The sequence below is a fragment of the Misgurnus anguillicaudatus genome, chromosome 7, assembly GCF_027580225.2.
Source record: "Misgurnus anguillicaudatus chromosome 7, ASM2758022v2, whole genome shotgun sequence".
Lineage (NCBI taxonomy): Eukaryota > Metazoa > Chordata > Actinopteri > Cypriniformes > Cobitidae > Misgurnus > Misgurnus anguillicaudatus.
The window spans coordinates 16,227,649-16,254,214 of record NC_073343.2 but is presented as its reverse complement, the minus strand read 5'-3'; positions in this window follow the sequence as shown (position 1 = coordinate 16,254,214).

Genomic DNA, 26,566 nt, shown 5'->3' with positions numbered 1-26,566 from the left:
GATACCGGGGTCAAGCCAAACATGGCAAAAAATGATTCATACGTGATGACTGTCATGATTTAAGATCTAAGTTTGCATTAGTTTTATTAAAAAATAGCATTTTTTTGTATCTTGAGACCACTATGTGGCGCTGTGCTGAAACAATAGATGGTGCCTCAGGTCTTGATTGTAATGACACCCACCAAATTTGGTGTAAATACAATAAAGAGATGCAGAGATATAGCCTTAAATGACTTGACCACTAGGGGGCACTGACCAAAAAAAAAAAAAATTGTGACTCAGGTCTTGATTGTGATGACACCCACCAAATTTGGTGTAAATACAATAAAGAGATGCAGAGATATAGCTTCAAATCTCTTGACCACTAGGGGGCACCGAAAAGTTTACAAGTCCTCCCAGAACATGTTGCTGATGAACCATACCAAGTTTCATAACAATACGCAATTGCGTTTCTGAAATACTTGAACTTAAAGAAAAATTCAAAATGGCCGACACACAAAATGGCCGACCAAAAACCATTTGGTATCGTTTGACTCGGCATGCCTCACGAAATCTAAAAAAGACCAGTCTCATAATTTTACATTCAAGTTTGCAGTAGTTATAAGCAAAAATAGACATTTTTTATATCTCGTGACCAGTAGGGGGCAGTGTGACGAAATGGTGCATGCACCCTCAGGTCATCACTGTTATGACATATACCAAGTCTCATATTAATACGCAAAAGTTTTGCGAAGATACAGGCTCAAACACATTTTGGCGTGCTCGCCCTCGCATTCTTTGATGCGTTATACGACAACGGATAGGTCTACCGAAAAGCTTTTGATAACTTTTTGTCTGGAGTGTCTCTAGATGATGCGTACCAAAAATCAAGCCAATCACTCGAGCGCTCTAGGAGGAGTTCGAAAAAGTAGGTGTTCAATATAATTCAAAATGGCCGACAGGAAGTAGGTTTGACTCAGACATATTTGGTACAGTCGGACTCAGCATGAGCCAAGGAATCAATAGAGTGAAGTCTTATGTCAGTGTGGCAATTTAATCAAATGATATAAAGATTTAAAAATTTATTTATACATATCCTGACCACTAGGTGGCGCCGTCCTAAAGATTTATAGGTGCGCTCAGAACATGTCACTGATGAACCATGCCAAATTTCGTAGCGATACGCCATTCTGTTTGTGAAATACTGAACTTAATGAGAAAATTCAAAATGGCCGACACCCAAAATGGCCGACCGAAAACCGTTTGGTATCGTTTGACTCGGCATGCCTCAAGGAATCTAACAAGACCACCTTCATGATTTTAGACTCAAGTTTGAAGTAGTTATAAGCGAAAATAGGCATTTTTCGAATCTCGTGACCACTAGGTGGCGCTGTGACGAAACGTTGCAGGCACCCTCAGGTCATGACTGTTATGACATATACCAAGTTTCGTGTCGATACAATAAAGTTTTGCGAAGATAAGGCCTCACGTCCGTTTTGGCGTGCTCGCCGCCATATATGTTGTCAATTTATATGAGAACGCATTGGTCTATCAAAAAGCTTTTGATAACTTTTTGTCTTGGGTGTCTCTAGATGCTACATACCAAAGGACATGCAAATCGGACAAACGGTCTAGGAGGAGTTCGAAAAAGTAGGTTTTACGAAAAATTCAAAATGGCGGAAAGATGTGCATGACACAAATGACATCAATGTGTGCATTTGAATCATCATGAGCCAAGGATTCAGAGGAAACAATAATTTAGTTTCTAGGACTCACGGGTCAGAAGTTATGAGCATGAACATAAGTGGATTTTTGGACTGTTGGTGGCGCTAGAGGGTTTGAGTCAGACACACCAATGTTGCTATAGTAACTTCTAAGACTGTCCTCTACATGTGTGCCAAATTTCATAACTTTCCTATGTACGGTTCTATGGGCTGCCATTGACTTTTGGGTGGAAGAACGAGGAACAAGAATAATTATAGCTGCAAGCAGCGATACCGGGGTCAAGCCAAACATGGCAAAAAATGATTCATACGTGATGACTGTCATGATTTAAGATCTAAGTTTGCATTAGTTTTATGAAAAAATAGCAATTTTTTCATATCTTGAGACCACTAGGGGGCGCTGTGCCAAAACAATAGATGGTGCCTCAGGGAATGACTGTGATGACACATACCAAATTTAGTGTAAATACAATAAAGCGATACAGAGATATAGCCTTAGATGGCTTGACCACTAGGGGGCACTGACCAAACAATAAATTGTGACTCAGGTCTTGATTGTGATGACACCCACCAAATTTGGTGTAAATACGATAAAGAGATGCAGAGATATAGCTTCAAATCTCTTGACCACTAGGGGGCGCCGAAAAGTTTACAAGTCCTCCCGGAACATGTTGCTGATGAACCATACCAAGTTTCATAACAATACGCAATTGCGTTTCTGAAATACTTGAACTTAAAGAAAAAATTCAAAATGGCCGACACACAAAATGGCCGACCAAAAACCATTTGGTATCGTTTGACTCGGCATGCCTCACGAAATCTAACAAGACCAGTCTCATAATTTTACATTTAAGTTTGCAGTAGTTATAAGCAAAATTAGAAATGTTTAATATCTCATGACCAGTAGGGGGCAGTGTGACGAAATGGTGCATGCACCCTCAGGTCATCACTGTTATGACATATACCAAGTCTCATATTAATACGCAAAAGTTTTGCGAAGATACAGGCTCAAACACATTTTGGCGTGCTCGCCCTCGCATTCTTTGATGCGTTATACGACAACGGATAGGTCTACCGAAAAGCTTTTGATAACTTTTTGTCTAGAGTGTCTCTAGAAGATGCATACCAAAAATCAAGCCAATCAGACGAGCGCTCCAGGAGGAGTTCGAAAAAGTAGGTGTTCAATATAATTCAAAATGGCCGACAGGAAGTAGGTTTGACTCAGATATATTTGGTACAGTTGGATTCAGCATGAGCCAAGGAATCAATAGAGTGAAGTATTATGTCATAGTGGCAATTTAATCAAATGATATAAAGATTTTAAACAATTTATTTACATATCCTGACCACTAGGTGGCGCTGTCTTAAAGATTTATAGGTGAGCTCAGAACATGTCACTGATGAACCATGCCAAATTTCGTAGCGATACGCCATTCTGTTTGTGAAATACTGAACTTAATGAGAAAATTCAAAATGGCCGACACCCAAAATGGCCGACCGAAAACCGTTTGGTATCGTTTGACTCGGCATGCCTCAAGGAATCTTACAAGACCACCTTCATGATTTTAGACTCAAGTTTGAAGTAGTTATAAGCGAAAATAAGCATTTTTCGAATCTCGTGACCACTAGGTGGCGCTGTGACGAAACGTTGCAGGCACCCTCAGGTCATGACTGTAATGACATATACCAAGTTTCGTGTCGATACAATAAAGTTTTGCGAAGATACGGCCACACGTCCGTTTTGGCGTGCTCGCCGCCATATATGTTGTGAATTTATACGAGAACGCATTGGTCTATCAAAAAGCTTTTGATAACTTTTTGTCTGGGGTGTCTCTAGATGCTACATACCAAAGGACATGCAAATCGGATGGACGGTCTAGGAGGAGTTCGAAAAAGTAGGTTTTACGGAAAATTCAAAATGGCGGAAAGATGTGCATGACACAAATGACATCAACATGTGCAACTGAATCATCATGAGCCAAGGATTCAGAGGAAACAAGAATTTATTTTCTAGGACTCACGGGTCACAAGTTGTGAGCATGAACATAAGTGGATTTTTGGACTGTTGGTGGCGCTAGAGGGTTTGAGTCAGACACACCAATGTTGCTATAGTAACTTCTGTGACTGTCCTCTACATGTGTGCCAAATTTCATAACTTTCCTATGTACGGTTCTATGGGCTGCCATTGACTTTTGGGTGGAAGAACGAGGAACAAGAATAACAATAATAAATATAGCTGCAAGCAGCGATACCGGGGTCAAGCCAAACATGGCAAAAAATGATTCATACGTGATGACTGTCATGATTTAAGATCTAAGTTTGCATTAGTTTTATGAAAAAATAGCAATTTTTTCGTATCTTGAGACCACTAGGTGGCGCTGTGCCGAAACAATAGATGGTGCCTCAGGTCATGACTGTGATGACACATACCAAATTTAGTGTAAATACAATAAAGCGATACGGAGATATAGCCTTAAATGACTTGACCACTAGGGGGCACTGACCAAACAATAAATTGTGACTCAGGTCTTGATTGTGATGACACCCACCAAATTTGGTGTAAATACGATAAAGAGATGCAGAGATATAGCTTCAAATCTCTTGACCACTAGGGGGCGCCGAAAAGTTTACAAGTCCTCCCAGAACATGTTGCTGATGAACCATACCAAGTTTCATAACAATACGCAATTGCGTTTCTGAAATTCTTGAACTTAAAGAAAAAATTCAAAATGGCCGACACACAAAATGGCCGACCAAAAACCATTTGGTATCGTTTGACTCGGCATGCCTCAAGAAATCTAACAAGACCAGTCTCATAATTTTACATTCAAGTTTGCAGTAGTTATAAGCAAAAATAGAAATTTTTTATATCTCCTGACCAGTAGGGGGCAGTGTGACGAAATGTTGCATGCACCCTCAGGTCATCACTGTTATGACATATACCAAGTCTCATATTAATACGCAAAAGTTTTGCGAAGATACAGGCTCAAACACATTTTGGCGTGCTCGCCCTCGCATTCTTTGATGCGTTATACGACAACGGATAGGTCTACCGAAAAGCTTTTGATAACTTTTTGTCTGGAGTGTCTCTAGATGATGCATACCAAAAATCAAGCCAATCACACGAGCGCTCTAGGAGGAGTTCGAAAAAGTAGGTGTTCAATATAATTCAAAATGGCCGACAGGAAGTAGGTTTGACTCAGACATATTTGGTACAGTCGGACTCAGCATGAGCCAAGGAATCAATAGAGTGAAGTCTTATGTCATAGTGGCAATTTAATCAAATGATATAAAGATTTTAAACAATTTATTTACATATCCTGACCACTAGGTGGCGCTGTCCTAAAGATTTATAGGTGCGCTCAGAACATGTCACTGATGAACCATGCCAAATTTCGTAGCGATACGCCATTCTGTTTGTGAAATACTGAACTTAATGAGAAAATTCAAAATGGCCGACACCCAAAATGGCCGACCGAAAACCGTTTGGTATCGTTTGACTCGGCATGCCTCAAGGAATCTAACAAGACCACCTTCGTGATTTTAGACTCAAGTTTGAAGTAGTTATAAGCGAAAATAGGCATTTTTCGAATCTCGTGACCACTAGGTGGCGCTGTGACGAAACGTTGCAGGCACCCTCAGGTCATGACTGTAATGACATATACCAAGTTTCGTGTCGATACAATAAAGTTTTGCGAAGATACGGCCTCACGTCCGTTTTGGCGTGCTCGCCGCCATATATGTTGTGAATTTATACGAGAACGCATTGGTCTATCAAAAAGCTTTTGATAACTTTTTGTCTGGGGTGTCTCTAGATGCTACATACCAAAGGACATGCAAATCGGACAGACGGTCTAGGAGGAGTTCGAAAAAGTAGGTTTTACGGAAAATTCAAAATGGCGGAAAGATGTGCATGACACAAATGACATCAATGTGTGCAATTGAATCATCATGAGCAAAGGATTCAGAGGAAACAAGAATTTATTTTCTAGGACTCACGGGTCAGAAGTTGTGAGCATGAACATAAGTGGATTTTTGGACTGTTGGTGGCGCTAGAGGGTTTGAGTCAGACACACCAATGTTGCTATAGTAACTTCTGAGACTGTCCTCTACATGTGTGCCAAATTTCATAACTTTCCTATGTACGGTTCTATGGGCTGCCATTGACTTTTGGGTGGAAGAACGAGGAACAAGAATAACAATAATAATAATAATAATAATAATAATAATAAGAAAACTAACAATAACAATAGGGTTCTACGCCCCTTCGGGGCTTGACCCCTAATAATAATAATAATAATAAGAAAACTAACAATAACAATAGGGTTCTACGCCCCTTCGGGGCTTGACCCCTAATAATAAATATAGCTGCAAGCAGCGATACCGGGGTCAAGCCAAACATGGCAAAAAATGATTCATACGTGATGACTGTCATGATTTAAGATGCATGTTTGCATTCGTTTTATGAAAAAAATAGCATTTTTTGTATCTTGAGACCACTAGGTGGCGCTTTGCCGAAACAATAGATGGTGCCTCAGGTCATGACTGTGATGACACATACCAAAATTAGTGTAAATACGATAAAGCGATACGGAGATATAGCCTTAAATGACTTGACCACTAGGGGGCTCTGACCAAACAATAAATTGTGACTCAGGTCTTGATTGTGATGACACCCACCAAATTTGGTGTAAATACGATAAAGAGATGCAGAGATATAGCTTCAAATCTCTTGACCACTAGGGGGCGCCGAAAAGTTTACAAGTCCTCCCAGAACATGTTGCTGATGAACCATACCAAGTTTCATAACAATACGCAATTGCGTTTATGAAATACTTGAACTTAAAGAAAAAATTCAAAATGGCCGACACACAAAATGGCCGACCAAAAACCATTTGGTATCGTTTGACTCGGCATGCCTCACGAACTCTAACAAGACCAGTCTCATAATTTTACATTCAAGTTTGCAGTAGTTATAAGCAAAAATAGACATTTTTTATATCTCGTGACCAGCAGGGGGCAGTGTGACGAAATGGTGCATGCACCCTCAGGTCATCACTGTTATGACATATATCAAGTCTCATATTAATACACAAAAGTTTTGCGAAGATACAGGCTCAAAGACATTTTGGCGTGCTCGCCCTCGCATTCTTTGATGCGTTATACGACAACGGATAGGTCTACCAAAAAGCTTTTGATAACTTTTTGTCTAGAGTGTCTCTAGATGATGCATACCAAAATTCAAGCCAATCACACGAGCGCTCTAGGAGGAGTTCGAAAAAGTAGGTGTTCAATATAATTCAAAATGGCCGACAGGAAGTAGGTTTGACTCAGACATATTTGGTACAGTCGGACTCAGCATGAGCCAAGGAATCAATAGAGTGAAGTCTTATGTCATAGTGGCAATTTAATCAAATGATATAAAGATTTTAAACAATTTATTTACATATCCTGACCACTAGGTGGCGCCGTCCTAAAGATTTATAGGTCCGCTCAGAACATGTCACTGATGAACCATGCCAAATTTCATAGCGATACGCCATTCTGTTTGTGAAATACTGAACTTAATGAGAAAATTCAAAATGGCCGACACACAAAATGGCCGACCGAAAACCGTTTGGTATCGTTTGACTCGGCATGCCTCAAGGAATCTAACAAGACCACCTTCATGATTTTAGACTTAAGTTTGAAGCAGTTATAAGCGAAAATAAGCATTTTTCGAATCTCGTGACCACTAGGTGGCGCTGTGACGAAACGTTGCAGGCACCCTCAGGTCATGACTGTAATGACAGACACCAAGTTTTGTATCGATACACAAAAGTTTTGCGAAGATACGGCCTCACGTCCGTTTTGGCGTGCTCGCCGCCATATATGTTGTCAATTTATACGAGAACGCATTGGTCTATCAAAAAGCTTTTGATAACTTTTTGTCTGGGGTGTCTCTAGATGCTACATACCAAAGGACATGCAAATCGGACGAACGCTCTAGGAGGAGTTCGAAAAGGTAGGCTTTACGGAAAATTCAAAATGGCGGAGAGATTTGCATGACACAAATGACATCAATGTGTGCAATTGAATCAACATGAGCCAAGGATTCAGAGGAAACAAGAATTTAGTTTCTAGGTCTCACGGGTCAGAAGTTATGAGCATGAACATAAGTGGATTTTTGGACTGTTGGTGGCGCTAGAGGGTTTGAGTCAGACACACAAATGTTGCTATAGTAACTTCTGAGACTGTCCTCTACATGTGTGCCAAATTTCATAACTTTCCTACGTACGGTTCTATGGGCTGCCATTGACTTCAATGGCGGAAGAGGAAACATAATAATAATAAGAAAACTAACAATAACAATAGGTGTCTACGCCACTTCGTGGCTTGACCCCTAATAATAATAATAAGAAAACTAACAATAACAATAGGGTTCTACGCCCCTTCGGGGCTTGACCCCTAAATATAGCTGCAAGCAGCGATACCGGGGTCAAGCCAAACATGGCAAAAAATGATTCATACGTGATGACTGTCATGATTTAAGATCTAAGTTTGCATTAGTTTCATGAAAAAAAGCAATTTTTTCGTATCTTGAGACCACTAGGTGGCACTGTGCCGAAAGAATAGATGGTGCCTCAGGTCATGACTGTGATGACACATACCAAATTTAGTGTAAATACAATAAAGCAATACGGAGATATAGCCTTAAATGACTTGACCACTAGGGGGCACTGACCAAAAAATAAATTGTGACTCAGGTCTTGATTGTGATGACACCCACCAAATTTGGTGTAAATACAATAAAGAGATGCAGAGATATAGCCTTAAATGACTTGACCACTAGGGGGCACTGACCAAAAAATAAATTGTGACTCAGGTCTTGATTGTGATGACACCCACCAAATTTGGTGTAAATACGATAAAGAGATGAAGAGATATAGCTTCAAATCTCTTGACCACTAGGGGGCATCGGAAAGTTTACAAGTCCTCCCAGAACATGTTGCTGATGAACCATACCAAGTTTCATAACAATACGCAATTGCGTTTCTGAAATACTTGAACTTAAAGAAAAATTCAAAATGGCCGACACACAAAATGGCCGACCAAAAACCATTTGGTATCGTTTGACTCGGCATGCCTCACGAACTCTAACAAGACCAGTCTCATAATTTTACATTCAAGTTTGCAGTAGTTATAAGCAAAATTAGACATTTTTTTATATCTCGTGACCAGTAGGGGGCAGTGTGACGAAATGGTGCATGCACCCTCAGGTCATCACTGTTATGACATATACCAAGTCTCATATTAATACGCAAAAGTTTTGCGAAGATACAGGCTCAAACACATTTTGGCGTGCTCGCCCTCGCATTCTTTGATGCGTTATAAGACAACAAATAGGTCTACCGAAAAGCTTTTGATAACTTTTTGTCTAGAGTGTCTCTAGATGATGCATACCAAAAATCTAGCCAATCACACGAGCGCTCTAGGAGGAGTTCGAAAAAGTAGGTGTTCAATATAATTCAAAATGGCCGACAGGAAGTAGGTTTGACTCAGACATATTTGGTACAGTCGGACTCAGCATGAGCCAAGGAATCAATAGAGTGAAGTCTTATGTCATAGTGGCAATTTAATCAAATGATATAAAGATTTTAAACAATTTATTTACATATCCTGACCACTAGGTGGCGCCGTCCTAAAGATTTATAGGTGCGCTCAGAACATGTCACTGATGAACCATGCCAAATTTCGTAGCGATACGCCATTCTGTTTGTGAAATACTGAACTTAATGAGAAAATTCAAAATGGCCGACACCCAAAATGGCTGACCGAAAACCGTTTGGTATCGTTTGACTCGGCATGCCTCAAGGAATCTAACAAGACCACCTTCGTGATTTTAGGCTCAAGTTTGAAGTAGTTATAAGCGAGAATAGGCATTTTTCGAATCTCGTGACCACTAGGTGGCGCTGTGACGAAACGTTGCAGGCACCCTCAGGTCATGACTGTAATGACATATACCAAGTTTCGTGTCGATACAATAAAGTTTTGCGAAGATACGGCCTCACGTCCGTTTTGGCGTGCTCGCCGCCATATATGTTGTCAATTTATACGAGAACGCATTGGTCTATCAAAAAGCTTTTGATAACTTTTTGTCACGGGTGTCTCTAGATGCTACATACCAAAGGACATGCAAATCCGACGGACGGTCTAGGAGAAGTTCGAAAAAGTAGGTTTTACGGAAAATTCAAAATGGCGGAAAGATGTGCATGACACAAATGACATCAACATGTGCAATTGAATCATCATGAGCAAAGGATTCAGAGGAAACAAGAATTTATTTTCTAGGACTCACGGGTCAGAAGTTGTGAGCATGAACATAAGTGGATTTTTGGACTGTTGGTGGCGCTAGAGGGTTTGAGTCAGACACACCAATGTTGCTATAGTAACTTCTGTGACTGTCCTCTACATGTGTGCCAAATTTCATAACTTTCCTATGTACGGTTCTATGGGCTGCCATTGACTTTTGGGTGGAAGAACGAGGAACAAGAATAACAATAATAAATATAGCTGCAAGCAGCGATACCGGGGTCAAGCCAAACATGGCAAAAAATGATTCATACGTGATGACTGTCATGATTTAAGATCTAAGTTTGCATTAGTTTTATGAAAAAAATTGCAATTTTTTCGTATCTTGAGACCACTAGGTGGTGCTGTGCCGAAACAATAGATGGTGCCTCAGGTCATTACTGTGATGACACATACCAAATTAAGTGTAAATACGATAAACCGATACGGAGATATAGCCTTAAATGACTTGACCACTAGGGGGCACTGACCAAACAATAAATTGTAACTCAGGCCTTGATTGTGATGACACCAACCAAATTTGGTGTAAATACGATAAAGAGATGCAGAGATATAGCTTCAAATCTCTTGACCACTAGGGGGCACCGAAAAGTTTACAAGTCCTCCCAGAACATGTTGCTGATGAACCATACCAAGTTTCATAACAATACGCAATTGCGTTTCTGAAATACTTGAACTTAAAGAAAAAATTCAAAATGGCCGACACACAAAATGGCCGACCAAAAACCATTTGGTATGGTTTGACTCGGCATGCCTCAAGAAATCTAACAAGACCAGTCTCATAATTTTACATTCAAGTTTGCAGTAGTTATAAGCAAAAATAGACATTTTTTATATCTCCTGACCAGTAGGGGGCAGTGTGACGAAATGTTGCATGCCCCCTCAGGTCATCACTGTTATGACATATACCAAGTCTCATATTAATACGCAAAAGTTTTGCGAAGATACAGGCTCAAACACATTTTGGCGTGCTCGCCCTCGCATTCTTTGATGCGTTATACGACAACGGATAGGTCTACCGAAAAGCTTTTGATAACTTTTTGTCTGGAGTGTCTCTAGATGATGCATACCAAAAATCAAGCCAATCACACGAGCGCTCTAGGAGGAGTTCGAAAAAGTAGGTGTTCAATATAATTCAAAATGGCCGACAGGAAGTAGGTTTGACTCAGACATATTTGGTACAGTCGGACTCAGCATGAGCCAAGGAATCAATAGAGTGAAGTCTTATGTCATAGTGGCAATTTAATCAAATGATATAAAGATTTTAAACAATTTATTTACATATCCTGACCACTAGGTGGCGCTGTCCTAAAGATTTATAGGTGCGCTCAGAACATGTCACTGATAAACCATGCCAAATTTCGTAGCGATACACCATTCTGTTTGTGAAATACTGAACTTAATGAGAAAATTCAAAATGGCCGACACCCAAAATGGCCGACCGAAAACCGTTTGGTATCGTTTGACTCGGCATGCCTCAAGGAATCTAACAAGCCCACCTTCGTGATTTTAGGCTCAAGTTTGAAGTAGTTATAAGCGAGAATAGGCATTTTTCGAATCTCGTGACCACTAGGTGGCGCTGTGACGAAACGTTGCAGGCACCCTCAGGTCATGACTGTAATGACATATACCAAGTTTCGTGTCGATACAATAAAGTTTTGCGAAGATACAGCCTCACGTCCGTTTTGGCGTGCTCGCCGCCATATATGTTGTCAATTTATACGAGAACGCATTGGTCTATCAAAAAGCTTTTGATAACTTTTTGTCAGGGGTGTCTCTAGATGCTACATACCAAAGGACATGCAAATCCGACGGACGGTCTAGGAGGAGTTCGAAAAAGTAGGTTTTACGGAAAATTCAAAATGGCGGAAAGATGTGCATGACACAAATGACATCAACATGTGCAATTGAATCATCATGAGCCAAGGATTTAGAGGAAACAAGAATTTATTTTCTAGGACTCACGGGTCAGAAGTTGTGAGCATGAACATAAGTGGATTTTTGGACTGTTGGTGGCGCTAGAGGGTTTGAGTCAGACACACCAATGTTGCTATAGTAACTTCTGTGACTGTCCTCTACATGTGTGCCAAATTTCATAACTTTCCTATGTACGGTTCTATGGGCTGCCATTGACTTTTGGGTGGAAGAACGAGGAACAAGAATAACAATAATAAATATAGCTGCAAGCAGCGATACCGGGGTCAAGCCAAACATGGCAAAAAATGATTCATACGTGATGACTGTCATGATTTAAGATCTAAGTTTGCATTAGTTTTATGAAAAAAATAGCAATTTTTTGTATCTTGAGACCACTAGGTGGCACTGTGCCGAAACAATAGATGGTGCCTCAGGTCATGACTGTGATGACACATACCAAATTTAGTGTAAATACGATAAAGCGATACGGAGATATAGCCTTAAATGACTTGACCACTAGGGGGCACTGACCAAACAATAAATTGTGACTCAGGTCTTGATTGTGATGACACCCACCAAATTTGGTGTAAATACGATAAAGAGATGCAGAGATATAGCTTCAAATCTCTTGACCACTAGGGGGCACCGGAAAGTTTACAAGTCCTCCCAGAACATGTTGCTGATGAACCATACCAAGTTTCATAACAATACGCAATTGCGTTTCTGAAATACTTGAACTTAAAGAAAAATTCAAAATGGCCGACACACAAAATGGCCGACCAAAAACCATTTGGTATCGTTTGACTCGCCATGCCTCACGAAATCTAACAAGACTAGTCTCATAATTTTACATTCAAATTTGCAGTAGTTATAAGCAAAAATAGACATTTTTTATATCTCGTGACCAGTAGGGGGCAGTGTGACGAAATGGTGCATGCACCCTCAGGTCATCACTGTTATGACATATACCAAGTCTCATATTAATACGCAAAAGTTTTGCGAAGATACAGGCTCAAACACATTTTGGCGTGCTCGCCCTCGCATTCTTTGATGCGTTATACGACAACGGATAGGTCTACCGAAAAGCTTTTGATAACTTTTTGTCTAGAGTGTCTCTAGATGATGCATACCAAAAATCAAGCCAATCACACGAGCGCTCTAGGAGGAGTTCGAAAAAGTAGGTGTTCAATATAATTCAAAATGGCCGACAGGAAGTAGGTTTGACTCAGACATATTTGGTACAGTCGGACTCAGCATGAGCCAAGGAATCAATAGAGTGAAGTCTTATGTCATAGTGGCAATTTAATCAAATGATATAAAGATTTTAAACAATTTATTTACATATCCTGACCACTAGGTGGCGCCGTCCTAAAGATTTATAGGTGCGCTCAGAACATGTCACTGATGAACCATGCCAAATTTCGTAGCGATACGCCATTCTGTTTGTGAAATACTGAACTTAATGAGAAAATTCAAAATGGCCGACACCCAAAATGGCCGACCGAAAACCGTTTGGTATCGTTTGACTCGGCATGCCTCAAGGAATCTAACAAGACCACCTTCATGATTTTAGACTCAAGTTTGAAGTAGTTATAAGTGAAAATAAGCATTTTTCGAATCTCGTGACCACTAGGTGGCGCTGTGACGAAACGTTGCAGGCACCCTCAGGTCATGACTGTAATGACATATACCAAGTTTCGTGTCGATACAATAAAGTTTTGCGAAGATACGGCCTCACGTCCGTTTTGGCGTGCTCGCCGCCATATATGTTGTCAATTTATACGAGAACGCATTGGTCTATCAAAAAGCTTTTGATAACTTTTTGTCTGGGGTGTCTCTAGATGCTACATACCAAAGGACATGCAAATCGTACGAACGCTCTAGGAGGAGTTCGAAAAAGTAGGTTTTACGGAAAATTCAAAATGGCGGAAAGATGTGCATGACACAAATGACATCAATGTGTGCAATTGAATCATCATGAGCCAAGGATTCAGAGGAAACAAGAATTTAGTTTCTAGGACTCACTGGTCAGAAGTTATGAGCATGAACATAAGTGGATTTTTGGACTGTTGGTGGCGCTAGAGGGTTTGAGTCAGACACACCAATGTTGCTATAGTAACTTCTGAGACTGTCCTCTACATGTGTGCCAAATTTCATAACTTTCCTACGTACGGTTCTATGGGCTGCCATTGACTTCAATGGCGGAAGAGGAAACATAATAATAATAAGAAAACTAACAATAACAATAGGGTTCTACGCCCCTTCGGGGCTTGACCCCTAATAATAATAATAATAATAAGAAAACTAACAATAACAATAGGGTTCTACGCCCCTTCGGGGCTTGACCCCTAATAATAATAATAATAAGAAAACTAACAATAACAATAGGGTTCTACGCCCCTTCGGGGCTTGACCCCTAAATATAGCTGCAAGCAGCGATACCGGGGTCAAGCCAAACATGGCAAAAAATGATTCATACGTGATGACTATCATGATTTAAGATCTAAGTTTGCATTAGTTTTATGAAAAAAATAGCAATTTTTTTCGTATCTTGAGACCACTAGGTGGCGCTGTGCCGAAACAATAGATGGTGCCTCAGGTCATGACTGTGAGGACACATACCAAATTAAGTGTAAATACGATAAACCGATACGGAGATATAGCCTTAAATGACTTGACCACTAGGGGGCACTGAACAAACAATAAATTGTAACTCAGGCCTTGATTGTGATGACACCCACCAAATTTTGTGTAAATACGATAAAGAGATGCAGAGATATAGCTTCAAATCTCTTGACCACTAGGGGGCGCCGAAAAGTTTACAAGTCCTCCCAGAACATGTTGCTGATGAACCATACCAAGTTTCATAACAATACGCAATTGCGTTTCTGAAATACTTAAACTTAAAGAAAAAATTCAAAATGGCCGACACAAAATGGCCGACCAAAAACCATTTGGTATCGTTTGACTCGGCATGCCTCAAGAAATCTAACAAGACCAGTCTCATAATTTTACATTCAAGTTTGCAGTAGTTATAAGCAAAAATAGACATTTTTTATAACTCCTGACCAGTAGGGGGCAGTGTGACGAAATGTTGCATGCACCCTCAGGTCATCGCTGTTATGACATATACCAAGTCTCATATTAATACGCAAAAGTTTTGCAAAGATACAGGCTCAAACACATTTTGGCGTGCTCGCCCTCGCATTCTTTGATGCGTGATACGACAACGGATAGGTCTACCGAAAAGCTTTTGATAACTTTTTGTCTAGAGTGTCTCTAGATGATGCCTAATAAAATTCAAGCCAATCAAAAAAGCGCTCTAGGAGGAGTTCGAAAAAGTAGGTCTTCAATATAATTCAAAATGGCCGACAGGAAGTAGGTTTGACTCAGACATATTTGGTACAGTCGGACTCAGCATGAGCCAAGGAATCAGTAGAGTGAAGTCTTATGTCATAGTGGCAATTTAATCAAATGAAATAAAGATTTTAAACAATTTATTTACATATCCTGACCACTAGGTGGCGCCGTCCTAAAGATTTATAGGTGCGCTCAGAACATGTCACTGATTAACCATGCCAAATTTCGTAGCGATACGCCATTCTGTTTGTGAAATACTGAACTTAATGAGAAAATTCAAAATGGCCGACACCCAAAATGGCCGACTGAAAACCGTTTGGTATCGTTTGACTCGGCATGCCTCAAGAAATCTAACAAGACCACCTTCATGATTTTAGACTCAAGTTTGAAGTAGTTATAAGCGAAAATAGGCATTTTTCGAATCTCGTGACCACTAGGTGGCGCTGTGACGAAACGTTGCAGGCACCCTCAGGTCATGACTGTAATGACATATACCAAGTTTCATGTCGATACAATAAAGTTTTGTGAAGATACAGCCTCACGTCCGTTTTGGCGTGCTCGCTGCCATATATGTTGTCAATTTATATGAGAACGCATTGGTCTATCAAAAAGCTTTTGATAACTTTTTGTCTGGGGTGTCTCTAGATGCTACATACCAAAGGACATGCAAATCGGACAAATGGTCTAGGAGGAGTTCGAAAAAGTAGGTTTTACGGAAAATTCAAAATGGCGGAAAGATGTGCATGACACAAATGACATCAATGTGTGCATTTGAATCAACATGAGCCAAGGATTCAGAGGAAACAAGAATTTAGTTTCTAGGACTCACGGGTCAGAAGTTGTGAGCATGAACATAAGTGGATTTTTGGACTGTTGGTGGCGCTAGAGGGTTTGAGTCAGACACACCAATGTTGCTATAGTAACTTCTGAGACTGTCCTCTACATGTGTGCCAAATTTCATAACTTTCCTATGTACGGTTCTATGGGCTGCCATTGACTTTTGGGTGGAAGAACGAGGAACAAGAATAACAATAATAATAAATATAGCTGCAAGCAGCGATACCGGGGTCAAGCCAAACATGGCAAAAAATGATTCATACGTGATGACTGTCATGATTAAAGATCTAAGTTTGCATTAGTTTTAGGAAAAAAATAGAAATTTTTTGTATCTTGAGACCACTAGGTGGCGCGGTGCCGAAACAATAGATGGTGCCTCAGGTCATGACTGTGATGACACATACCAAATTGAGTGTAAATACGATAAAGCAATACAGAGATATAGCCTTAAATGACTTGACCACTAGGGGGCACTAACCAAACAATGAATTGTGACTCAGGTCTTGATTGTGATGACACCCACCAAATTTGGTGTAAATACAATAAAGAGATGCAGAGATATAGCCTTAAATGACTTGACCACTAGGGGGCACTGACCAAAAAATAAATTGTGATTCAGGTCTTGATTGTGATGACACCCACCAAATTTTGTGTAAATACGATAAAGAGATGCAGAGATATAGCTTCAAATCTCTTGACCACTAGGGGGCACCGAAAAGTTTACAAGTCCTCCCAGAACATGTTGCTGATGAACCATACCAAGTTTCATAACAATACGCAATTGCGTTTCTGAAATACTTGAACTTAAAGAAAAAATTCAAAATGGCCGACACACAAAATGGCCGACCAAAAACCATTTGGTATCGTTTGACTCGGCATGCCTCAAGAAATCTAACAAGACCAGTCTCATAATTTTACATTCAAGTTTGCAATAGTTATAAGCAAAAGTAGACATTTTTTATATCTCGTGACCAGTAGGGGGCAGTGTGACGAAATGGTGCATGCACCCTCAGGTCATCACTGGTATGACATATACCAAGTCTCATATTAATACGCAAAAGTTTTGCGAAGATACAGGCTCAAACACATTTTGGCGTGCTCGCCCTCGCATTCTTTGATGCGTTATACGACAACGGATAGGTCTACCGAAAAGCTTTTGATAACTTTTTGTCTAGAGTGTCTCTAGACGATGCATACCAAAAATCAAGCCAATCACACGAGCGCTCTAGGAGGAGTTCGAAAAAGTAGGTGTTCAATATAATTCAAAATGGCCGACAGGAAGTAGGTTTGACTCAGACATATTTGGTACAGTCAGACTCAGCATGAGCCAAGGAATCAATAGAGTGAAGTCTTATGTCAGTGTGGCAATTTAATCAAATGATATAAAGATTTTAAACAATTTATTTACATATCCTGACCACTAGGTGGCGCTGTCTTAAAGATTTATAGGTGCGCTCAGAACATGTCACTGATGAACCATGCCAAATTTCGTAGCGATACGCCATTCTGTTTGTGAAATACTGAACTTAATGAGAAAATTCAAAATGGCCGACACCCAAAATGGCCGACCGAAAACCGTTTGGTATCGTTTGACTCGGCATGCCTCAAGGAATCTAACAAGACCACCTTCATGATTTTAGACTCAAGTTTGAAGTAGTTATAAGCGAAAATAGGCATTTTTCGAATCTCGTGACCACTAGGTGGCGCTGTGACGAAACGTTGCAGGCACCCTCAGGTCATGACTGTAATGACATATACCAAGTTTCGTGTCGATACAATAAAGTTTTGCGAAGATACGGCCTCACGTCCGTTTTGGCGTGCTCGCCGCCATATATGTTGTGAATTTATACGAGAACGCATTGGTCTATCAAAAAGCTTTTGATAACTTTTTGTCTGGGGTGTCTCTAGATGCTACATACCAAAGGACATGCAAATCGGACGGACGGTCTAGGAGGAGTTCGAAAAAGTAGGTTTTACGGAAAATTCAAAATGGCGGAAAGATGTGCATGACACAAATGACATCAACATGTGCAATTGAATCATCATGAGCCAAGGATTCAGAGGAAACAAGAATTTATTTTCTAGGACTCATGGGTCACAAGTTGTGAGCATGAACATAAGTGGATTTTTGGACTGTTGGTGGCGCTAGAGGGTTTGAGTCAGACACACCAATGTTGCTATAGTAACTTCTGAGACTGTCCTCTACATGTGTGCCAAATTTCATAACTTTCCTATGTACGGTTCTATGGGCTGCCATTGACTTTTGGGTGGAAGAACGAGGAACAAGAATAACAATAATAAATATAGCTGCAAGCAGCGATACCGGGGTCAAGCCAAACATGGCAAAAAATGATTCATACGTGATGACTGTCATGATTTAAGATCTAAGTTTGCATTAGTTTTATGAAAAAAATAGCAATTTTTTCGTATCTTGATACCACTAGGTGGCGCTGTGCCGAAACAATAGATGGTGCCTCAGGTCATGACTGTGATGACACATACCAAATTAAGTGTAAATACGATAAACCGATACGGAGATATAGCCTTAAATGACTTGACCACTAGGGGGCACTGACCAAACAATAAATTGTAACTCAGGCCTTGATTGTGATGACACCCACCAAATTTGGTGTAAATACGATAAAGAGATGCAGAGATATAGCTTCAAATCTCTTGACCACTAGGGGGCACCGAAAACTTTACAAGTCCTCCCAGAACATGTTGCTGATGAACCATACCAAGTTTCATAACAATACGCAATTGCGTTTCTGAAATACTTGAACTTAAAGAAAAAATTCAAAATGGCCGACACACAAAATGGCCGACCAAAAATCATTTGGTATGGTTTGACTCGGCATGCCTCAAGAAATCTAACAAGACCAGTCTCATAATTTTACATTCAAGTTTGCAGTAGTTATAAGCAAAAATAGACATTTACCTGTCGAGAAGAAATGTGGCAAGCTCTGCATCCAGCTTGAACCCTTTCAAATCTCGTAGATTCCTCCACCTTTCAAATGCTGCTCCGATATTTATCCTCGTTTTATTACGAGCACGGTCGCTTTCTATCTTTGTTGTCTTCTTCTCCTTGGTTTTTCGCCTAGTGTTGGACTTTAAGGCGTCCAAAGCATTTTCATCAATGGAGAAAGACACAAATATCTAAATTGAATATTTATTGATCAGATATGAAAAAGTTACAGCATGCCGGGTTGTCTCAAGTCTTAACAGCAAGATTCGACCAACAACTCCCAGCTCAGGACAAAAACATGAGTATTTATCGTCGTTCTTTCTTCAACATTCTCCTCCCCCAGATGGCTGTTTTCCTTATCAGATTCCATCACCACATACCTGTGGGGGGTTGCATAGCAAACAGACAGAAAGACATACACAGACCATTCTGTTCCCTGGGGCATTATGTCCTTATTTGGACATCTTTGTAACTTTAGCACTTTTAGCAATCATCATGAAATGTAGGCAGTAAATATGTAAAACATAATTATTCAACAACACAACAATACTCCATTGTTCATGAATTGGTTAAATGCATTCATTAGTTAAACATACTAATTTTCACTTTCTCTAAATATAACATAGTTATAAAGCAAGCAACTTGTTTATTGAAACCATCTGTTCTGGGTGTTTTCCCTTCAGGGCTTTTTCTATAGCCCCCCTGGCTCCCACACACACATCAGCCACCCCCTCCTTGGTAACTTTCCACACACACAGACAACTTTCTTGTGGTCATCACAGAAATCATTATCGTAACAATACACATAAATTAAGACTTATAAACAGCACGATTAATAAAACAAAATCAAATCCCACAATTCCCTCTCTTGACCTCTGAAAGAGGTCACACATTTTCTTCTTCCTCCTTATCCAGGTTCTGTAAGCCTAATAGGGGCATGCTATATGGGGGTGGATTGTTCTCTTTTTTCTCTATTGCAGATATTATTAATCTGTTGCACAGGGATCTAAGACAGGGAATGCAACAACATCCACAGGTCACCAGGATGGCCACGAATACACCAATGGACACTACTATAGAGGTTACTATTGCCCTCCACAGTCTATCATACTGCATAAATCAAAGGTGTATGACGTTGTTTCATTTTTTGTATAATTTAATTCAATTCCCCCATATCTCTTTAAGCACTGATCTTGTAGTGTTGTTTTGGACCTTTTGTCAATTTTCAGATTACTTTAATTGTTTATACTAAATATTATGGTGATTATAATTGCAGTTATAACCCCTAGGGCCCACAGAACCTTCCAATTTCCATATAGCTTCATCTCTGTGGAAAAAATACACTTATGCCTATTGGCTTAATTCAAAAAACACTCTTAAATTGAAACTTAATTACAGGTAAGAGAATAGCAAAAGAAGTAAAACGATGGGAAAGAAAAAATAAACTTATATGACGTTTACAATGAATAAACTGTAATTGTGATGTTCAGGTCCCTGAACACTTCTGTCAGGATCTCCACCACCTTATGGAAATCCAATTTATCTAACCATCCGGGGAGTGGATACACTTGTTATTCCTTTTTCCTCACACCAATCTCTCATGCATCTGAGTATCTTGGTAAAATTCTCATATGTTGGTAAATCTGTACAGTTTTGTTTGGTTATTAAATGAAAAATCAGTCTGCCGTCGTCCTCATGAGTAACTGCACATTCACCTGTGTGTTTGTTCTGACTTACAACCTTTTGAATTCCGTACTTGGCCTTGAATTGTACGGCTGTACCTGCTTCGTATGCACAATTTATGCAGTGTGCTAAAGATTCTGTTGCTGGGCTAGGAAAAAATATCACCTTTTTTATGCACAATTTTACAGAGTGTTTGTTGACTTTGTTGTTGGTGTTGTGTGAGTGTTACCACTGATATGTTACCACTGATGTTTCACTTCCTGTTTGTTCTCTCTGTATTCCAGCTGATTTACTTTCACTTTCAACACTCTCCCTCTCTTGGACCTGAGTCCTCAGGTCCACACCGATTTCTGTGAGAGACCTGCTGGGAGAATCACATGGAACACAAGAAGAGATGGAACCAGGTGTCGCCTTTGACCTGTAGCTGGACACAAATGTTAGGTTTTTGCTTTTACTCTCGGTAGCCTGGACCGTCTCGGTTCGGCCCAGCACCGTCTGAACACCTTCACTTTCATTCAATCATCATTTGTAACAGCTTGGTCTTTGTCCCGGTGTCGTGTAGCCTGGCAGGAAAAATGTTTAATCATAGCAGTTAGTTTGTAAAAATAAACAGTATGAGTTAGTGGCAGGATTGGATCCTACACCAAGGCGTTCCGTGGGCCTGGAAACTGTCGATCTGTAAGCAATTCAAAAGATGAGAAACCAGAAATCCTGTTAACAGAAGAGCGAATAGACATTAATGCAATTGTCAATGCGTCAAGCCATGTTATTTTTGTCTGTGCACAGATTTTGTCAAGTCAAGTTTTAATGTCAAGGTCAGGTTCATTATTTCATTGGGGTGTCAAGCAGCCCCGAAACTATATTTCAATTCCAGTGCGTGTTTGTCAATTTTGTCAGATCTAACTTTGTCTTGGGAAACCATGGTTGGGGATATAAGTGGTTTATTAGGCAGTTGACAACAACCACTTCATTAGGTACCTTCACAGCCTGTATTATGTGTCAGGCTTCGCTAGCATGTGTTATAGGCCGGCCTTTCCTGGTTTCAAACCCACCTTTCTGCCATATGGCAGTTCCATATATACTGCACCAATCACATATGCAGAGTCACTATAAATAATCACCCTCTCTTCACCAGTGTAGTGCAAGGCTTTGATAACAGCTATCATTTCAGCTATCTGTGCTGACTGCTTACCCTCCAATTTACCACTCACTCTAGTCACAAAATCACCCTCAACCTGGTCAACCACAGCAAACCCTGCCTTTAGCATACCATCTGATGCTCTAAAACAAAGCCATCCATAAATAACGTGATTACCGGTGGGGGAGTTGTCAGTGGTACCGCGACCAAACCATCTCTCAATTTGTTTGCTTTTTCAGTCAATGGTATGCAATCATGTGGCTCACCCTCAGTGATTAAATCAGTCATGTTTACACCCTCATGGACATAATTTCAGGTTTGGCTGGCCAGGATTTTTTGGTAAACTTTATCTAGGACACCGTTTTATATATTGGTACATACCTTGTTATCTATTGTTTGTTGTTTATAAGGCCCAAAAAATTAAAAAATAAATAAATAACAACATAAGTCTCTGGTCCTGGGTCAGACATAAGGCTCTATCTCTCCATAGTTTAATTAGCCATTCATTTGTGCCCCGTCCGTCCGGGGGCACATTACAACATTGACAGGTCATTGTAATTTCTAGGTCCCTATCTATTAATAACTAGTGTGTTGGAGGAATACAGAAATGCGTGCGAACTAGACTGGTTTGCTACCTTATAGGGTAGTGGTTTGTTTATAGTCACTTTTCAATTTTACCAGAAACCCATTATCCCCACCGTTGTTGAAACCTTTTTTTTTTTTTTTACGGTGGACTATTTAGGCCCATTATCCACTAGGGCTCTTAGTGGTCCATGAAAGGCCCAGCCATTCCTTTCATGGTGGGTTCCTGTGTGCCCCGTCATTCATCCGCACCACTCCCTTTGGCCCCATGTTGGGTGCATAGGCGCCATTAAATCTGGTTGTGATGGGTTGTGCGATCTCGGTGGCCCCCTGCCATAGCCACCTGCTCCACGCCCGGCACCACCTCCTCGGGGACCCCATCCCCCCGCAGGTGGTCCGTTAAGTGGGCACGCACCTGAATTTTGGGGCTGTGACCAATACATGGGACACTCTCGTCCCCAATGACCCTCCTGTCCACACACATAACATGTATTCCTGCCAAAACCTCCAAAACCTCCCTGTTTTGGTCTACTACTCCTTCTTGGCCTTCCCCTTCTCTGTTCGTTATATCCCTCCCACGGGTTTCCTGTATAGGGTGGGCCTTTATATGGATCTATGGGCTGATTGGGATATTGGGCGTTATCCTGGACACTAGTTGTCATAGCTACTAGTGTTGGTTGGGCCTGCTGGGGCATTTGTTTCTTTTTTGTGTTGGCCTGTTCCAGCTGCAGTTTCAAAAGCTCATTCTTAATCTTATCTACCTCTACAAGTTCTGTTTGTGTGATTTGTTTATGGCCCTGTCTGTGTAATACACAGGATCTCTTTCCCATGTTGTTATCATTTATATTTCTCTGTAATCTTAATATAGTTGTGATTATCTCTCCCTGTGTCATAATTGTTTGTTCTAATCTTTCCATTTTTCTTTTCAGGGCCTTTATTCCATCAAATTCAACATCTAGTTCACCGCTGTTTACTGTTAACACCGGCTGTTGCTTTGAGATCGAAACAGACTTTTCCTCATAAGGAGGAGGTGTGTGCATTGAGGGGTATAGTGACTTCACTTGAGGAGGAGCCATGGGTGGGGCTGAGGGTACTGGCTCAGTGCTTCCTTGTTCTACTTCCTATTGCTTGCTCACAGCACAACTGTCAACTTCCCCTTTTTTCTTTGTAATCGTCTCGACTTCAGCTGCAACAAAAGCGATTCTCGTCCCCATTCTCAAATCTGTTTCTAAGTCTTTTACAGTTGGTCCCTTTCCAAACTACTTGCCTTTTTTCCATTGCACATACACTGTTAGGCAACCATATTCATCACATTTTTTAAATTTAGCCATTTTTACACAATTTACAAGCATTCAAAACTTCAAAAAACACAACACGTCACTCTTTTCTAGCAGAAGGATATATACACCAGTAGTTTTCAGGACTTGCACCCGCGCGACTACTGACCCGAGTATTAGCAAAACTTAAAACAATTAACAATATGTACACCAGTAGTTTTTAGGACTTTCATTCGAGGGACTTTAACCCAAAATAATAAATTTACGAGACTCTAACTCGATGGCCTTTAACCAAACTTATTACTTTATAATGTCTAATACATTAAGGGCCTTTAACCCAAACTAATACATTTATAATGTCTAATACATTAAGGGCCTCTAACCCAAACTTATATCTCTTATTCTTTTAAGTTTTTCAATCTGATCTTTTATTCAATTATTTATAACTTTCAGTTTGGATCTCCTTATCAACACAATTCATTTGGTATATGTCCAATAGCAGAATTTGATAAAACAGGCTTCTGCTTACCTTTGTTTTAGAAGACCGGTCTTTTTGTGTTGAAATGGAGCCCTCCCTTACTCAATCCTAAGCAATTCGAAACTTCTCTTAATCTTCTTTTCCCTCCAACAATGTCGGGGATCACCAATTGTTGAACTTTAAGGCGTCCAAAGCATGTTCATCAATGGAGAAAGACACAAATATCTAAATTGAATATTTATTGATCAGATATGAAAAAGTTACAGCATGCCGGGTTGTCTCAAGTCTTAACAGCAAGATTCGACCAACAACTCCCAGCTCAGGACAAAAACATGAGTATTTATCGTCGTTCTTTCTTCAACATTATCCTCCCCCAGATGGCTGTTTTCCTTATCAGATTCCATCACCACATACCTGTGGGGGGTTGCATAGCAAACAGACAGAAAGACATACACAGACCATTCTGTTCCCTGGGGCATTATGTCCTTATTTGGACATCTTTGTAACTTTAGCACTTTTAGCAATCATCATGAAATGTAGGCAGTAAATATGTAAAACATAATTATTCAACAACACAACAATACTCCATTGTTCATGAATTGGTTAAATGCATTCATTAGTTAAACATACTAATTTTCACTTTCTCTAAATATAACATAGTTATAAAGCAAGCAACTTGTTTATTGAAACCATCTGTTCTGGGTGTTTTCCCTTCAGGGCTTTTTCTATAGCCCCCCTGGCTCCCACACACACATCAGCCACCCCCTCCTTGGTAACTTTCCAGACACACAGACAACTTTCTTGTGGTCTGCACAGAAATCATTATCGTAACAATACACATAAATTAAGATTATAAACAGCACGATTAATAAAACAAAATCAAATCCCACACTAGCTCTGGTTGTTAAAGAAGGAATCGGAATTTTGTTAGCGAGCGTTCTATCCGCCATCACGCTGAATTTCATCCAACACACCTGTGTGTGAACTTCAGGCGGTGCATGTGATAATGCACATGAGGGGGGAGGGTGCAGGAACTGTGATTGACAGACAGAGTCTACACAGCCCTGCGCAGTTTGGTTTGGATAGTGTGAGTGCGCCCTAAGCGCATCTCCGCACAGCAAGTTTATTAAACACAGGATCACTCGCGTGTGCACACATTCACTGCTTTCATGATCAAAACGTGAGGTAATGGCGGCGGCTGTAAACAAACATTGATAAGTTTATCACGCTTGTCCCTTGTTGTGTTTCTACTATAATGATTACAAAAACACAAATAAGAGTCCAGACAGCAGTTGTTCTTTTGAGCTTTTTACTGCACAAAAGTAAACCTCTCGCTGGCTAACCAAACACTAAACCTGTGTGTTCATTTTACAATGGCCAAACAGTACCTTTACCATGATTAGGCTATATGGTTTTAAATTATATTTGTGAAATTAATAGAAAATATGTGTATGTGTGTGTGTGTGTGTGTGTGTGTGTGTGTGTGTTTACATTATTTGAAAAGTAAACCTTATCATGGTTTTACTACAGAGAAAGTTACAGTCCTGTTGAACATCCCCACAAGGCTCATTATGCAACTCTTTTGTTTTCTCAGCTGTCAATCACTTATTATTCAGGTGCTTTCCCGCCTCCACGCATACAGCCTTTCCCAAGCAAAAGTGTCTTAGAAATTGTAAATCAATATATTGTTTCATGTAAATGAGAAGGCCGACTGATTTGCACATTTTGAAAAAAAAACTCTAGACTACTAGATCCTGTTTTGAAAAGTCTTGGAAAAACATATTTGGAATGAGTTTTGTGGACTTATATCAGTGACTTAAAAATGTAGCTTTTTCAAAAACCATGCATAAACATTTTTCTCTCAAAAATACAAACATGTACATACATGTTCATTATATAATATTGTAGCCCAGTTTGTGCTGAACACAGTGTTATGAGACTTTTGCCATTAATATGTTTTTAAGCAACTGAAAAAAGCACAAATGTCAGTGCATGTCAAAAGTTCCCCAGGGCCCTAAAAACCCCTTAGACTCCAGAGGGTTAACAAAATTTGAGTTCGCAGAATTCATGTGGCTGGTTTTGTTTTGTCTGAATCGCGCGACCTCAGCTTAAGTGTGAAATGCACCGTTTAACAACGTTTAAAGGGATAATTCACCTAAAAAAGGAAAGTCTGTCATCATTTGCTCACTCTCACGCTGTCACAAACCTGCACAAATCTCTTTGTTCTGATGAACACGGAGGAAGATATTTTGAGGAATGTTTGTAACCAATCCG